This window comes from Convolutriloba macropyga, chromosome 9 (genome assembly GCF_964194025.1).
Source record: "Convolutriloba macropyga chromosome 9, txConMacr16.3, whole genome shotgun sequence".
In the NCBI taxonomy this organism is placed as follows: domain Eukaryota; kingdom Metazoa; phylum Xenacoelomorpha; order Acoela; family Convolutidae; genus Convolutriloba; species Convolutriloba macropyga.
This window is the reverse complement of record NC_134476.1, coordinates 62110550-62127116: the sequence shown is the minus strand read 5'-3', so window position 1 is coordinate 62127116 and position 16567 is coordinate 62110550. Positions and strand designations below refer to the sequence as shown.

The following is a 16567-nucleotide window of genomic DNA, read 5'->3' as shown; positions in this document are numbered from 1 at the left end:
AGCGGAGTGCAGCCTAAAGAATGGAACTAAGCGATTTGCACTAACGTAAAAGTTAGTTTAATAAAGGGAAACTTTGCAATTAGTATTGATGTTTCCGAGAGCGTTCCAAATATCAAATACACAGTAAGCACAAGCGGGGGAACAATTAGAATGGCCTATACAAGTATGTGGGGTGTGTTTGGAGCAATGGTTATCGCTGAAATTGTCATTTACAAAAAGTATCCGCGCTCGATGAGGCTTAACTTTGTCGATCACCGAACTTTGTTTTGGTCACCAAATCGTCAATTTTAGTCCGATTTTGCTCATTTTTTGTGGGCAAGCTCCACTTGAGCCATAGTTGGGGATAGAATAAAAAAATCGGGCACAGCGAACCATTTTGGACACGTTTTCACCAATTTTCAAAAAAGTATCCGCGCTCGATGAGGCTTAACTTTTTCGATCACCGAACTTGGTTTTGGTCACCAAATCGTCAATTTTAGTCCGATTTTGCTCATTTTTTGTGGGCAAGCTCCACTTGAGCCATAGTTGGGGATAGAATAAAAAAACCGGGCACAGCGAACCATTTTGGACACGTTTTTACCAATTTTCAAAAAAGTATCCGCGCTCGATGAGGCTTAACTTTTTCGATCACCGAACTTGGTTTTGGTCACCAAATCGTCAATTTTAGTCCGATTTTGCTCATTTTTTGTGGGCAAGCTCCACTTGAGCCATAGTTGGGGATAGATTAAAAAAATCGGGCACAGCGAACCATTTTGGACACGTTTTTACCAATTTTCAAAAAAGTATCCGCGCTCGATGAGGCTTAACTTTTTCGATCACCGAACTTGGTTTTGGTCACCAAATCGTCAATTTTAGTCCGATTTTGCTCATTTTTTGTGGGCAAGCTCCACTTGAGCCATAGTTGGGGATAGAATAAAAAAATCGGGCACAGCGAACCATTTTGGACACGTTTTTACCAATTTTCAAAAAAGTATCCGCGCTCGATGAGGCTTAACTTTTTCGATCACCGAACTTGGTTTTGGTCACCAAATCGTCAATTTTAGTCCGATTTTGCTCATTTTTTGTGGGCAAGCTCCACTTGAGCCATAGTTGGGGATAGAATAAAAAAATCGGGCACAGCGAACCATTTTGGACACGTTTTTACCAATTTTCAAAAAAGTATCCGCGCTCGATGAGGCTTAACTTTTTCGATCACCGAGGCTTTTGGAGGCTCTAAAATGTGTAGATAACAAATATTATTATTCTGTGAGGCTTTAATACTCAAAAGAAAAAGCCTACAACACCTGGTGTTCCCAAGCGGTCACCCATCCAAGTACTAACCAGGCCCAATGTTGCTTAACTTCGGTGATCGGACGAGAACCGGTGCATTCAACATGGTATGGTCGTAGGCATTTGCGTAAGTGGGAGCGAATTTATATACAACAGCATTGTATTGTAGTCTTATATTCATATATAGGATTACTTTAACTGGCCGCCTTGCGGTTTGCAAAATAGTCACTTAATACATGCAAATTTAGCCACTGTTGTGTTATAATTTATGCAATTCGTAGCCATACAGTGTATCATGACCAACGCACAAACTTTTTGCTTCCAACCATCCACAATACAGTGGAACGGCCCCAAAACAAAGGAGAGATGAATTGGGTCCGAGGAACCTGCTCAACCGGACATTGAACCGGAAGCATGACTTCAGTGGGTTTAGGCCGGTACTTGGGAAAATCATAGATGAATTGCTTTTAGCCTAATTGTTGTGATAAACTTATTAAATAGGTAAGTATCAACTCTATTTGATAAGTTTTATTTGAATGCACTCTGCGTTAGCGGAGTGCAGACTAAAGAATGGAACTAAGCGATTTGCACTAACGTAAAAGTTAGTTTAATAAAGGGAAACTTTGCAATTAGTATTGATGTTTCCGAGAGCGTTCCAAATATCAAATACACAGTAAGCACAAGCGGGGGAACAATTAGAATGGCCTATACAAGTATGTGGGGTGTGTTTGGAGCAATGGTTATCGCTGAAATTGTCATTTACAAAAAGTATCCGCGCTCGATGAGGCTTAACTTTGTCGATCACCGAACTTTGTTTTGGTCACCAAATCGTCAATTTTAGTCCGATTTTGCTCATTTTTTGTGGGCAAGCTCCACTTGAGCCATAGTTGGGGATAAAATAAAAAAATCGGGCACAGCGAACCATTTTGGACACGTTTTTACCAATTTTCAAAAAAGTATCCGCGCTCGATGAGGCTTAACTTTTTCGATCACCGAACTTGGTTTTGGTCACCAAATCGTCAATTTTAGTCCGATTTTGCTCAGTTTTTGTGGGCAAGCTCCACTTGAGCCATAGTTGGGGATAGAATAAAAAAATCGGGCACAGCGAACCATTTTGGACACGTTTTTACCAATTTTCAAAAAAGTATCCGCGCTCGATGAGGCTTAACTTTTTCGATCACCGAGGCTTTTGGAGGCTCTAAAATGTGTAGATAACAAATATTATTATTCTGTGAGGCTTTAATACTCAAAAGAAAAAGCCTACAACACCTGGTGTTCCCAAGCGGTCACCCATCCAAGTACTAACCAGGCCCAATGTTGCTTAACTTCGGTGATCGGACGAGAACCGGTGCATTCAACATGGTATGGTCGTAGGCATTTGCGTAAGTGGGAGCGAATTTATATACAACAGCATTGTATTGTAGTCTTATATTCATATATAGGATTACTTTAACTGGCCGCCTTGCGGTTTGCAAAATAGTCACTTAATACATGCAAATTTAGCCACTGTTGTGTTATAATTTATGCAATTCGTAGCCATACAGTGTATCATGACCAACGCACAAACTTTTTGCTTCCAACCATCCACAATACAGTGGAACGGCCCCAAAACAAAGGAGAGATGAATTGGGTCCGAGGAACCTGCTCAACCGGACATTGAACCGGAAGCATGACTTCAGTGGGTTTAGGCCGGTACTTGGGAAAATCATAGATGAATTGCTTTTAGCCTAATTGTTGTGACAGGAAAGCGAAAGCAAGTACTCCACTTTTAGTCTAATTGTTGTGATTAAAATTTTGATAATGTCACTCTCGGATTATTACCGCAAAGTGTGATAGGAAAGCGAAAGCAAGTACTCCACTTTGTGCAGGAACGTCCTTTGGGAGTGAGTCTTTTATAAAAAGAGATTTTTCACTAAAAGCTGCTTTTTCACTAAGATTTAAAATCCTGGCTTTTTCTTTTACCTTTTTCTCCTAATTTTACTCTTCAAAATTTCTTTTAAATCCCTTTCCTCCTTAGCTTTAGCTTTTTAAGTTCCTCTTTTTAAGTTGCTCTCTCCTTTACTGTAGAGCGCTTAGAGTTCTTATTAAGTTAATTTCTGAGTTTTTCAAAACACTAATTTTTATTTGAGAAACCTTTCGTTTATCACAATCTACTTTTCATAAGTCTTCGTCTTCAAACAATTAAGTTTTCCCCTATGGGGGAGAACACTATCCCCTCGTTGATTACGCCTACTCCCAGCGAAAACCAAAATATGTATTCTTCAATCACCCAAAAAGGCTTATCGAAAGAAACCAACTCAAGCGAATTCCAGATCATGCAAATTATTCCTCCTTTTACGAAATCAATTATTTCAAACACAGATTCATTGAACAACGCCTATCTTCAGTGTGCTAAATCAATTCTGCACGAATTCCCGCAAGAAGCACGAAATCAAATAACAATCAGCAAAACATTCGCATACATAAGAGACAAAAGACTTCATTCGCTGACTGTTGTTTCACCACCAACTGTCAAAAAGCAATACCATTCGATCAGATCCAGAGGCCTAAATTTACTAGGCAAAACCGTTTTTCCTATGGGCAAACATTTCCTCAACACAGAAAAATCGTTCTATCCTAGAAGATACAATATCAAATTCAGTAATCTCCCTTATGTTTGCACAGACACTGAAGCCCTGAAACTAATAGATCTTCCAGAGGGAATAGAACATAGCCCCGCAATTATTCGAATGAAAGACAACATAGGAGGCGATCTCATCTTCAATGGTTATGCAACACTGAGTGTGACAGTGAAAAACGCAACTGAAGAGGAACGATTAAAAACTTGGTCATATGAAAATCGGATCGCAGAATTCAAAGAATGGAACAGCTTAGAGATCAAGTTCCATGCTCCCTCATTACATAACTGCAGTTACTGTGAAGAAAGCAAACTACAGTATCGGGGACACCATAAAGATTGGTGCTACTTATGGCAAAACCAGCTACAAAGAATCAAAAATGTGCAAAACATAAACAAAGAAACAAAGAATAATCGTGCTGAAAAGCAGAAACCAACAAATTTTCATAAAGTTCCCGAAACTGAAACAATCAGTGACACCTCCTCTTGCAACTTGACCATAGATGAAGAGGAAGTGGAAGAAACTTATACAGAAGAAATTTGTAGTGGCACAACAGAAAATGCTACAGTCATAGAACAAGAAACAGAAAACGCTAACAAAACCTCAACCAACATACAAAACGCTGAATGTAATGATTCCGCCTATCTTAATACAGAGAAGTTTCAATCTTTAGAGCTTGATAATAGTGCTGTTCTCAAACAGTACAGACCTGGCGCCAAAAGGCCACTTAGTGAAACACAAAAACAACAAAACGCGCAAATCGCAAAACACTTCTTGAACGATCAGTGGATTAAGAAGAAAAATCAGCTCGAACAAAACAAAAATGATTGAGCACAAAGTTTTCTGTTTGAATTCATGTGGCCTTAAGAGCCCGAAAAAATTCTTCGCAATAATCGAAAAATGCTACAAATTAGCTAGCGGAACTTTATTCATTTTGTGTATCCAAGAATCGAAAATTCCAGCTCTATCTAGTTCACACGAAACAGTTCTTGAGCAATACAAATTACGCTATCATCTAGTGCCTGCAATAAACTGCAGTGGAGGTTTAGTTACAGTTTGGAGTGAAGAACTAAAAACTGATAATCATATACTGCAATCACGAGATCACTCTGGAATTAATTTTACGGAACTCAATCTAACTGTATTCAATGTATATCTGAATACAAGCTTCTATTGTGAAAAGTTGAAGCAATTAAGCTCAAATCTCTCGAAACTCAACACGGAACGATCTATTGTTTTAGCAGGGGATTTTAATGCTTTCAGTCATGATTCGCGAAACACATCAACTACTCTTCGAAGCGTAGACGATAGAGTTAAGCGATTTGTAAAGCTCCAAACGGTTACAGAGCATGCTCTACTATTTGATGCAGCGGTAGAACTGGACGTACTTGATTTCACACACTATGACAAAAGAACATCGTCTTTTTCACGAATAGACTATTTTTTTACAAACCAAACCCAGTACAGCGAAATGAAAGTACATCGGAGCAATTTCTCAGATCACATGCTGTTAGAACTAAGCAACAAAAGCGAAGAAAAAGAACGAGGCCAAAGCTTTTGGAAAATGAACGATGCTATTTTATTTCCAAACAAAGAGTACATCAAAACAGAAATAGAAGCATTTGGAATGAACTGTTTGACACATGAAAGTTATGAAGAGCTGAAGTGCCACATACGTGATGTCTGCCAAGCCTTAGCTATTAATAAATCAAAAATCTTAAGCTCGCAAATGAAAAATATCCTGGCCGAAGAGAAAAGGCTGAGAGAACAAATACAAAATCATGACTCCAATGAAAAAATTTTAAAACGATATAATGATACAGTCTCGAAAATAAATGCGTATGACAACAACAAACAAAAAGATCAGTTCATCCACTTCAAGAAATTGACCCAATCATGCGAACTTGGAAACGCGAAAGACTTGAAAACTTGGGCAAAGCAAAAAAACAACACGAACAATATTACTTCACTTAGGGTTGGTGCAAGTGTTACAACAAATCAGGAAGAAATCATCAAAGTCTTTGAAAACCATTTTTCACAGCTTTACAAAAGCAAGAAAAAAGGCTCTTTTGAGATTTTTCTTGACCATTTGAACGAGCGCAAAAACGAAGCAACAAATGATGTAAATGAAATCACCATAGATGAAGTATTGAAAGCAATTAACAAACTCAATGCAAAGAGCTCACCGGGTTCGGACGGAATAACCTCAAACTTTTACAAGATTTTTAAGAGAGAAATGGCCCCATTGCTACAAAGCGTTTTCAACAATATTGTTCGAACTGAAAAAGTCCCTGAAAGCCAAAATATTGCAATCTTAAAACTTCTGCCTAAAACTGATAATCCGAGAACTGTTGATGAATTTAGACCTATAAGCTTGCTGAACACTGACCTCAAAATTCTATCACACATTCTATCTGCCAGAATCATAATAGATCTTGAAGACATAATTGGCCAACATCAGCATGCATACTTGAGCAAAAGACAAATCCATATAGCATTAAATAAAGTTCGAAAAGCCCATAAGCAACTAAATAACAGCAAATGCCTTGTGAATCTGGATTTTTCAAAAGCTTTTGACAAAGTAGACAGAGATTACATCTTCGCCCTTCTCGATAAAATTGGCATTGACCAATACACAAAATCTGCCATCAGAACAGTTTACAATGAAACGAAAGCAATTATTGAAATCAATGGCTACCTTTCCAAAACAATTGTACTACAACGCGGAGTTAGGCAAGGTTGTCCCCTTTCAGCTTTACTTTTCATACTTGCTGTTGAGCCCTTGCTTTGCTGTATAGACAACTCACCACATATTAAAGGATTCACCAGCTCAAAAACAGTGGCTTATGCAGACGACATTACTTGTTCAATACGCATATCATCGATTGAAGGACTATTTGACACTGTCAAAGATTTTTGCGATTGCACTCAACTAGAAATCAACGTCAAAAAGAGTGAGATCCTGTCAACGAGAGACATAGCTTTCTATAAAACTGTACGTGTAACAAAAATCCTGGGCATTAAATTCTTTACTGATAAATCATCAACAAACTTACTTGATCTCATCAAAACACAAATTGCCATTTACATGCGCTTCATTTCTCGATCGAAAACTTTAAAAGCCAAGAGACAAATCATTGAAACTTTTATCCTTCCAAAGTTCCTGTATTATTCAAGACACACGGACACAACAGTAAATATTCTGACGAATGTTCAAAAACTCATCAACAATCTACTAAAAACTGGTGACAAAATGGAAATTAGAAGTGAAGTTCTTTACCAATCTGTTGCTGTGGGCGGTATCTCTCTTCCACATATTACATCAAAAATAATCTCAGCAAAACTGATAGACGAAATTAACTCATCAAACGAGAACGATGTTTCCTTTCCAAATGACTTAACAATTTTGTTAAAATCTTTAAAGCTCAAAGTCTCTCAAACTGACAACAGTATCCTTCTGTTTAAGAACAACATCGAAACTTCCCTGAGACTTGACAAAGCCTTAAGAACAAGTGAGATTTACTGGTATATCATTGCTCAAGTTTTTCCAACAAGTTTTATCGAGGACCGCTTAAACAAATCCGTCATAAAGTACAATTGTTCAACGAAAGAATTAACTCTCTTTAGCAAAAGTATCTGGAAATTTTACAAACTTTTGCCACAACAACAAAATCTTTTATATCGCCTTGCCTTCAATTGTCTTGTTGACAAACAGATTAGATGGATGAAAAATTTTTCAGAGTCACCAATTTGCAGCTATTGCGAAAAAGAGTTTGAAACATCGGAACATTTAATTCTCAAATGCGAACAATTATCTGGAGCGAGAAGTACCCTAAGGCTGAATAGTTGGCGCGACGTCTTTGTAAATATGAAAGTTGAAACTCTTAGATTTACGGCAAGTGTCCTAAATGGATCCTGGCAAGAAACCCCTGAACAAACAAAAAACTATTTGAATTTTGTACTTAATTTGTAAAGCTTCAACAATGAAATCTGATAAATTTTCCTTGTAAATACCAACTGTAACGATTCATCAATGAAACCTGCTGAATTATTTCAACATCATTGTAAATAACAACTGTAAATAATAGCATCTGAATTTATTATTTAAAAGCCTAATTGTTGTGATAAACTTATTAAATAGGTAAGTATCAACTCTATTTGATAAGTTTTATTTGAATGCACTCTGCGTTAGCGGAGTGCAGACTAAAGAATGGAACTAAGCGATTTGCACTAACGTAAAAGTTAGTTTAATAAAGGGAAACTTTGCAATTAGTATTGATGTTTCCGAGAGCGTTCCAAATATCAAATACACAGTAAGCACAAGCGGGGGAACAATTAGAATGGCCTATACAAGTATGTGGGGTGTGTTTGGAGCAATGGTTATCGCTGAAATTGTCATTTACAAAAAGTATCCGCGCTCGATGAGGCTTAACTTTTTCGATCACCGAACTTTGTTTTGGTCACCAAATCGTCAATTTTAGTCCGATTTTGCTCATTTTTTGTGGGCAAGCTCCACTTGAGCCATAGTTGGGGATAGAATAAAAAAATCGGGCACAGCGAACCATTTTGGACACGTTTTTACCAATTTTCAAAAAAGTATCCGCGCTCGATGATGCTTAACTTTTTCGATCACCGAACTTGGTTTTGGTCACCAAATCGTCAATTTTAGTCCGATTTTGCTCATTTTTTGTGGGCAAGCTCCACTTGAGCCATAATTGGGGATAGAATAAAAAAATTGGGCACAGCGAACCATTTTGGACACGTTTTTACCAATTTTCAAAAAAGTATCCGCGCTCGATGAGGCTTAACTTTTTCGATCACCGAACTTGGTTTTGGTCACCAAATCGTCAATTTTAGTCCGATTTTGCTCATTTTTTGTGGGCAAGCTCCACTTGAGCCATAGTTGGGGATAGAATAAAAAAATCGGGCACAGCGAACCATTTTGGACACGTTTTTACCAATTTTCAAAAAAGTATCCGCGCTCGATGAGGCTTAACTTTTTCGATCACCGAGGCTTTTGGAGGCTCTAAAATGTGTAGATAACAAATATTATTATTCTGTGAGGCTTTAATACTCAAAAGAAAAAGCCTACAACACCTGGTGTTCCCAAGCGGTCACCCAACCAAGTACTAACCAGGCCCAATGTTGCTTAACTTCGGTGATCGGACGAGAACCGGTGCATTCAACATGGTATGGTCGTAGGCATTTGCGTAAGTGGGAGCGAATTTATATACAACAGCATTGTATTGTAGTCTTATATTCATATATAGGATTACTTTAACTGGCCGCCTTGCGGTTTGCAAAATAGTCACTTAATACATGCAAATTTAGCCACTGTTGTGTTATAATTTATGCAATTCGTAGCCATACAGTGTATCATGACCAACGCACAAACTTTTTGCTTCCAACCATCCACAATACAGTGGAACGGCCCCAAAACAAAGGAGAGATGAATTGGGTCCGAGGAACCTGTTCAACCGGACATTGAACCGGAAGCATGACTTCAGTGGGTTTAGGCCGGTACTTGGGAAAATCATAGATGAATTGCTTTTAGCCTAATTGTTGTGATAAACTTATTAAATAGGTAAGTATCAACTCTATTTGATAAGTTTTATTTGAATGCACTCTGCGTTAGCGGAGTGCAGACTAAAGAATGGAACTAAGCGATTTGCACTAACGTAAAAGTTAGTTTAATAAAGGGAAACTTTGCAATTAGTATTGATGTTTCCGAGAGCGTTCCAAATATCAAATACACAGTAAGCACAAGCGGGGGAACAATTAGAATGGCCTATACAAGTATGTGGGGTGTGTTTGGAGCAATGGTTATTGCTGAAATTGTCATTTACAAAAAGTATCCGCTCTCGATGAGGCTTAACTTTTTCGATCACCGAACTTTGTTTTGGTCACCAAATCGTCAATTTTTTGTCCGATTTTGCTTATTTTTTGTGGGCAAGCTCCACTTGAGCCATAGTTGTGGATAAAATAAAAAAATCGGGCACAGCAAACCATTTTGGACACGTTTTTACCAATTTTCAAAAAAGTATCCGCGCTCGATGAGGCTTAACTTTTTCGATCACCGAACTTGGTTTTGGTCACCAAATCGTCAATTTTAGTCCCATTTTGCTCATTTTTGTGGGCAAGCTCCACTTGAGCCATAGTTGGGGATAGAATAAAAAAATCGGGCACAGCGAACCATTTTGGACACGTTTTTACCGATTTTCAAAAAAGTATCCGCGCTCGATGAGGCTTAACTTTTTCGATCACCGAGGCTTTTGGAGGCTCTAAAATGTGTAGATATCAAATATTATTATTCTGTGAGGCTTTAATACTCAAAAGAAAAAGCCTACAACACCTGGTGTTCCCAAGCGGTCACCCATCCAAGTACTAACCAGGCCCAATGTTGCTTAACTTCGGTGATCGGACGAGAACCGGTGCATTCAACATGGTATGGTCGTAGGCATTTGCGTAAGTGGGAGCGAATTTATATACGACAGCATTGCATTGTAGTCTTATATTCATATATAGGATTACTTTAACTGGCCGCCTTGCGGTTTGCAAAATAGTCACTTAATACATGCAAATTTAGCCACTGTTGTGTTATAATTTATGCAATTCGTAGCCATACAGTGTATCATGACCAACGCACAAACTTTTTGCTTCCAACCATCCACAATACAGTGGAACGGCCGCAAAACAAAGGAGAGAAGAATTGGGTCCGAGGAACCTGCTCAACCGGACATTGAACCGGAAGCATGACTTCAGTGGGTTTAGGCCGGTACTTGGGAAAATCATAGCTGAATTGCTTTTAGCCTAATTGTTGTGATAAACTTATTAAATAGGTAAGTATCAACTCTATTTGATAAGTTTTGTTTGAATGCACTCTGCGTTAGCGGAGTGCAGCCTAAAGAATGGAACTAAGCGATTTGCACTAACGTAAAATTTAGTTTAATAAAGGGAAACTTTGCAATTAGTATTGATGTTTCCGAGAGCGTTCCAAATATCAAATACACAGTAAGCACAAGCGGGGGAACAATTAGAATGGCCTATACAAGTATGTGGGGTGTGTTTGGAGCAATGGTTATCGCTGAAATTGTCATTTACAAAAAGTATCCGCGCTCGATGAGGCTTAACTTTTTCGATCACCGAACTTTGTTTTGGTCACCAAATCGTCAATTTTTTGTCCGATTTTGCTTATTTTTTGTGGGCAAGCTCCACTTGAGCCATAGTTGGGGATAAAATAAAAAAATCGGGCACAGCAAACCATTTTGGACACGTTTTTACCAATTTTCAAAAAAGTATCCGCGCTCGATGAGGCTTAACTTTTTCGATCACCGAACTTGGTTTTGGTCACCAAATCGTCAATTTTAGTCCCATTTTGCTCATTTTTGTGGGCAAGCTCCACTTGAGCCATAGTTGGGGATAGAATAAAAAAATCGGGCACAGCGAACCATTTTGGACACGTTTTTACCGATTTTCAAAAAAGTATCCGCGCTCGATGAGGCTTAACTTTTTCGATCACCGAGGCTTTTGGAGGCTCTAAAATGTGTAGATATCAAATATTATTATTCTGTGAGGCTTTAATACTCAAAAGAAAAAGCCTACAACACCTGGTGTTCCCAAGCGGTCACCCATCCAAGTACTAACCAGGCCCAATGTTGCTTAACTTCGGTGATCGGACGAGAACCGGTGCATTCAACATGGTATGGTCGTAGGCATTTGCGTAAGTGGGAGCGAATTTATATACGACAGCATTGCATTGTAGTCTTATATTCATATATAGGATTACTTTAACTGGCCGCCTTGCGGTTTGCAAAATAGTCACTTAATACATGCAAATTTAGCCACTGTTGTGTTATAATTTATGCAATTCGTAGCCATACAGTGTATCATGACCAACGCACAAACTTTTTGCTTCCAACCATCCACAATACAGTGGAACGGCCGCAAAACAAAGGAGAGATGAATTGGGTCCGAGGAACCTGCTCAACCGGACATTGAACCGGAAGCATGACTTCAGTGGGTTTAGGCCGGTACTTGGGAAAATCATAGCTGAATTGCTTTTAGCCTAATTGTTGTGATAAACTTATCAAATAGGTAAGTATCAACTTTATTTGATAAGTTTTGTTTGAATGCACTCTGCGTTAGCGGAGTGCAGCCTAAAGAATGGAACTAAGCGATTTGCACTAACGTAAAAGTTAGTTTAATAAAGGGAAACTTTGCAATTAGTATTGATGTTTCCGAGAGCGTTCCAAATATCAAATACACAGTAAGCACAAGCGGGGGAACAATTAGAATGGCCTATACAAGTATGTGGGGTGTGTTTGGAGCAATGGTTATCGCTGAAATTGTCATTTACAAAAAGTATCCGCGCTCGATGAGGCTTAACTTTTTCGATCACCGAACTTTGTTTTGGTCACCAAATCGTCAATTTTAGTCCGATTTTGCTCATTTTTTGTGGGCAAGCTCCACTTGAGCCATAGTTGGGGATAGAATAAAAAAATCGGGCACAGCGAACCATTTTGGACACGTTTTTACCAATTTTCAAAAAAGTATCCGCGCTCGATGAGGCTTAACTTTTTCGATCACCGAACTTGGTTTTGGTCACCAAATCGTCAATTTTAGTCCGATTTTGCTCATTTTTTGTGGGCAAGCTCCACTTGAGCCATAGTTGGGGATAGAATAAAAAAATCGGGCACAGCGAACCATTTTGGACACGTTTTTACCAATTTTCAAAAAAGTATCCGCGCTCGATGAGGCTTAACTTTTTCGATCACCGAACTTGGTTTTGGTCACCAAATCGTCAATTTTAGTCCGATTTTGCTCATTTTTTGTGGGCAAGCTCCACTTGAGCCATAGTTGGGGATAGAATAAAAAAATCGGGCACAGCGAACCATTTTGGACACGTTTTTACCAATTTTCAAAAAAGTATCCGCGCTCGATGAGGCTTAACTTTTTCGATCACCGAGGCTTTTGGAGGCTCTAAAATGTGTAGATAACAAATATTATTATTCTGTGAGGCTTTAATACTCAAAAGAAAAAGCCTACAACACCTGGTGTTCCCAAGCGGTCACCCATCCAAGTACTAACCAGGCCCAATGTTGCTTAACTTCGGTGATCGGACGAGAACCGGTGCATTCAACATGGTATGGTCGTAGGCATTTGCGTAAGTGGGAGCGAATTTATATACAACAGCATTGTATTGTAGTCTTATATTCATATATAGGATTACTTTAACTGGCCGCCTTGCGGTTTGCAAAATAGTCACTTAATACATGCAAATTTAGCCACTGTTGTGTTATAATTTATGCAATTCGTAGCCATACAGTGTATCATGACCAACGCACAAACTTTTTGCTTCCAACCATCCACAATACAGTGGAACGGCCCCAAAACAAAGGAGAGATGAATTGGGTCCGAGGAACCTGCTCAACCGGACATTGAACCGGAAGCATGACTTCAGTGGGTTTAGGCCGGTACTTGGGAAAATCATAGATGAATTGCTTTTAGCCTAATTGTTGTGATAAACTTATTAAATAGGTAAGTATCAACTCTATTTGATAAGTTTTATTTGAATGCACTCTGCGTTAGCGGAGTGCAGACTAAAGAATGGAACTAAGCGATTTGCACTAACGTAAAAGTTAGTTTGATAAAGGGAAACTTTGCAATTAGTATTGATGTTTCCGAGAGCGTTCCAAATATCAAATACACAGTAAGCACAAGCGGGGGAACAATTAGAATGGCCTATACAAGTATGTGGGGTGTGTTTGGAGCAATGGTTATCGCTGAAATTGTCATTTACAAAAAGTATCCGCGCTCGATGAGGCTTAACTTTTTCGATCACCGAACTTTGTTTTGGTCACCAAATCGTCAATTTTAGTCCGATTTTGCTCATTTTTTTGTGGGCAAGCTCCACTTGAGCCATAGTTGGGGATAGAATAAAAAAATCGGGCACAGCGAACCATTTTGGACACGTTTTTACCAATTTTCAAAAAAGTATCCGCGCTCGATGAGGCTTAACTTTTTCGATCACCGAACTTGGTTTTGGTCACCAAATCGTCAATTTTAGTCCGATTTTGCTCATTTTTTTGTGGGCAAGCTCCACTTGAGCCATAGTTGGGGATAGAATAAAAAAATCGGGCACAGCGAACCATTTTGGACACGTTTTTACCAATTTTCAAAAAAGTATCCGCGCTCGATGAGGCTTAACTTTTTCGATCACCGAACTTGGTTTTGGTCACCAAATCGTCAATTTTAGTCCGATTTTGCTCATTTTTTTGTGGGCAAGCTCCACTTGAGCCATAGTTGGGGATAGAATAAAAAAATCGGGCACAGCGAACCATTTTGGACACGTTTTTACCAATTTTCAAAAAAGTATCCGCGCTCGATGAGGCTTAACTTTTTCGATCACCGAACTTGGTTTTGGTCACCAAATCGTCAATTTTAGTCCGATTTTGCTCATTTTTTTGTGGGCAAGCTCCACTTGAGCCATAGTTGGGGATAGAATAAAAAAATCGGGCACAGCGAACCATTTTGGACACGTTTTTACCAATTTTCAAAAAAGTATCCGCGCTCGATGAGGCTTAACTTTTTCGATCACCGAACTTGGTTTTGGTCACCAAATCGTCAATTTTAGTCCGATTTTGCTCATTTTTTTGTGGGCAAGCTCCACTTGAGCCATAGTTGGGGATAGAATAAAAAAATCGGGCACAGCGAACCATTTTGGACACGTTTTAACCAATTTTCAAAAAAGTATCCGCGCTCGATGAGGCTTAACTTTTTCGATCACCGAGGCTTTTGGAGGCTCTAAAATGTGTAGATAACAAATATTATTATTCTGTGATGCTTTAATACTCAAAAGAAAAAGCCTACAACACCTGGTGTTCCCAAGCGGTCACCCATCCAAGTACTAACCAGGCCCAATGTTGCTTAACTTCGGTGATCGGACGAGAACCGGTGCATTCAACATGGTATGGTCGTAGGCATTTGCGTAAGTGGGAGCGAATTTATATACAACAGCATTGTATTGTAGTCTTATATTCATATATAGGATTACTTTAACTGGCCGCCTTGCGGTTTGCAAAATAGTCACTTAATACATGCAAATTTAGCCACTGTTGTGTTATAATTTATGCAATTCGTAGCCATACAGTGTATCATGACCAACGCACAAACTTTTTGCTTCCAACCATCCACAATACAGTGGAACGGCCCCAAAACAAAGGAGAGATGAATTGGGTCCGAGGAACCTGCTCAACCGGACATTGAACCGGAAGCATGACTTCAGTGGGTTTAGGCCGGTACTTGGGAAAATCATAGATGAATTGCTTTTAGCCTAATTGTTGTGATAAACTTATTAAATAGGTAAGTATCAACTCTATTTGATAAGTTTTATTTGAATGCACTCTGCGTTAGCGGAGTGCAGACTAAAGAATGGAACTAAGCGATTTGCACTAACGTAAAAGTTAGTTTAACAAAGGGAAACTTTGCAATTAGTATTGATGTTTCCGAGAGCGTTCCAAATATCAAATACACAGTAAGCACAAGCGGGGGAACAATTAGAATGGCCTATACAAGTATGTGGGGTGTGTTTGGAGCAATGGTTATTGCTGAAATTGTCATTTACAAAAAGTATCCGCGCTCGATGAGGCTTAACTTTTTCGATCACCGAACTTTGTTTTGGTCAACAAATCGTCAATTTTAGTCCCATTTTGCTCATTTTTGGTGGGCAAGCTCCACTTGAGCCATAGTTGGGGATAGAATAAAAAAATCGGGCACAGCGAACCATTTTGGACACGTTTTTACCGATTTTCAAAAAAGTATCCGCGCTCGATGAGGCTTAACTTTTTCGATCACCGAGGCTTTTGGAGGCTCTAAAATGTGTAGATATCAAATATTATTATTCTGTGAGGCTTTAATACTTAAAAGAAAAAGCCTACAACACCTGGTGTTCCCAAGCGGTCACCCATCCAAGTACTAACCAGGCCCAATGTTGCTTAACTTCGGTGATCGGACGAGAACCGGTGCATTCAACATGGTATGGTCGTAGGCATTTGCGTAAGTGGGAGCGAATTTATATACAACAGCATTGCATTGTAGTCTTATCTTCATATATAGGATTACTTTAACTGGCCGCCTTGCGGTTTGCAAAATAGTCACTTAATACATGCAAATTTAGCCACTGTTGTGTTATAATTTATGCAATTCGTAGCCATACAGTGTATCATGACCAACGCACAAACTTTTTGCTTCCAACCATCCACAATACAGTGGAACGGCCGCAAAACAAAGGAGAGATGAATTGGGTCCGAGGAACCTGCTCAACCGGACATTGAACCGGAAGCATGACTTCAGTGGGTTTAGGCCGGTACTTGGGAAAATCATAGCTGAATTGCTTTTAGCCTAATTGTTGTGATAAACTTATTAAATAAGTAAGTATCAACTCTATTTGATAAGTTTTGTTTGAATGCACTCTGCGTTAGCGGAGTGCAGCCTAAAGAATGGAACTAAGCAATTTGCACTAACGTAAAAGTTAGTTTAATAAAGGGAAACTTTGCAATTAGTATTGATGTTTCCGAGAGCGTTACAAATATCAAATACACAGTAAGCACAAGCGGGGGAACAATTAAAATGGCCTATACAAGTATGTGGGGTGTGTTTGGAGCAATGGTTATTGCTGAAAT

The 16567-nt window shown here is 38.9% G+C and overlaps 1 protein-coding gene and 8 non-coding genes across 9 annotated transcripts in view; 1 reads left to right on the top strand and 8 right to left on the bottom strand.

The window, feature by feature from the left end:
• Nucleotides 1-16567, top strand: part of LOC142345923 (ATP-dependent RNA helicase DHX8-like) — a 468212-nt gene that overhangs the window by 165035 nt on the left and 286610 nt on the right. The window lies entirely within an intron of this gene.
• LOC142347377 (5S ribosomal RNA) lies at nucleotides 1272-1390 on the bottom strand. The gene has a single exon (XR_012760373.1). It is a non-coding gene; the product is annotated as a 5S ribosomal RNA (ribosomal RNA).
• On the bottom strand, nucleotides 2527-2645 carry LOC142347376 (5S ribosomal RNA). Its single transcript, XR_012760372.1, has one exon. It is a non-coding gene; the product is annotated as a 5S ribosomal RNA (ribosomal RNA).
• On the bottom strand, nucleotides 8973-9091 carry LOC142346933 (5S ribosomal RNA). The gene has a single exon (XR_012759967.1). It is a non-coding gene; the product is annotated as a 5S ribosomal RNA (ribosomal RNA).
• On the bottom strand, nucleotides 10228-10346 carry LOC142347375 (5S ribosomal RNA). Its single transcript, XR_012760371.1, has one exon. It is a non-coding gene; the product is annotated as a 5S ribosomal RNA (ribosomal RNA).
• LOC142347374 (5S ribosomal RNA) lies at nucleotides 11483-11601 on the bottom strand. Its single transcript, XR_012760370.1, has one exon. It is a non-coding gene; the product is annotated as a 5S ribosomal RNA (ribosomal RNA).
• Nucleotides 12926-13044, bottom strand: LOC142347373 (5S ribosomal RNA). The gene has a single exon (XR_012760369.1). It is a non-coding gene; the product is annotated as a 5S ribosomal RNA (ribosomal RNA).
• On the bottom strand, nucleotides 14750-14868 carry LOC142347372 (5S ribosomal RNA). Its single transcript, XR_012760367.1, has one exon. It is a non-coding gene; the product is annotated as a 5S ribosomal RNA (ribosomal RNA).
• LOC142347371 (5S ribosomal RNA) lies at nucleotides 15817-15935 on the bottom strand. The gene has a single exon (XR_012760366.1). It is a non-coding gene; the product is annotated as a 5S ribosomal RNA (ribosomal RNA).